Here is a 1,172-nt window from a genome sequence, read left to right on the forward strand (position 1 = left end):
CTGGGCCCTCCCCTACGGGAACCCAGAAGCCTTATACAGTTTCCTCTTGGGCCAGGGATGTGGGCAGGTGTGGGCAGTGTTGGTTGTCTCCTCCGCTCTGCAGCCTCAGGAGTGCCCACCCGACCAGGTGGTGAGGTCTCTCTCCCATGGGGTTTGGGAGTAGAGAGCTGCAGCAGGCCAGGATCCGCGGGTGTGGACTTCCCGACTTAACGGATATTTATAGAACATATTATCCTAAAGCAAAAGGATATACCTTCTTCTCAGCTCTTCATGGTACTTTCTCCTAAATTGACCATATAATTGGTCAAAAAACGGGCCTCAACAGATACAGAAAGATAGAAATAATTCCCATGCGTGCTATTGGACCACCACGACCAAAAACTGGTCTTCAATAACAATAAGGGAAGAATGCCCACATATACGTGGAAATTGAACAATGCTCTACTCAATGATAACCTGGTTAAGAAAAAATAAAGAAAGAAATTAAAGACTTTTCAGAATTTAATGAAAATGAAGGTACAACATACCCAAACTTATGGGACACAAAGAAAGCGGTGCTAAGAGGAAAATTCATAGCGCTGAGTGCCTGCAGAAAGAAACAGGAAAGAGCATATGTCAGCAGCTTGACAGCACACCTAAAAGCTCTAGAACAAAAAGAAGCAAATACACCCAGGAGGAGTAGAAGGCAGGAAATAATCAAACTCAGAGCTGAAATTAACCAAGTAGAAACAAAGAGGATCATAGAAAGAATCAACAGAACCAAAAGTTGGTTCTTTGAGAAAATCAACACGATGGATAAACCCTTAGCCAGACTAATGAGAGGACATAGAGAGTGTGTCCAAATTAACAAAATCAGAAATGAAAAGGGAGACATAACTACAGATTCAGAGGAAATTCAAAAAATCATCAGATCTTACTATAAAAGCCTATATTCTACAAAACTTGAAAATCTGCAGGAAATGGACAATTTCCTAGACAGATACCAGGTACCGAAGTTAAATCAGGAACAGAAAAACCAGTTAAACAACCCCATAACTCCTAAGGAAATAGAAGCAGTCATTAAAGGTCTCCCAACCAAAAGAGCCCAGGTCCAGACGGGTTTAGTGCAGAATTCTATCAGACCATCATAGAAGACATCATACCAATATTATCCAAAATATTCCACAAAATTG

This window comes from Rattus norvegicus, chromosome 3, assembly GCF_021556685.1.
Source record: "Rattus norvegicus strain SHRSP/BbbUtx chromosome 3, alternate assembly SHRSP_T2T, whole genome shotgun sequence".
Classification (NCBI taxonomy): domain Eukaryota; kingdom Metazoa; phylum Chordata; class Mammalia; order Rodentia; family Muridae; genus Rattus; species Rattus norvegicus.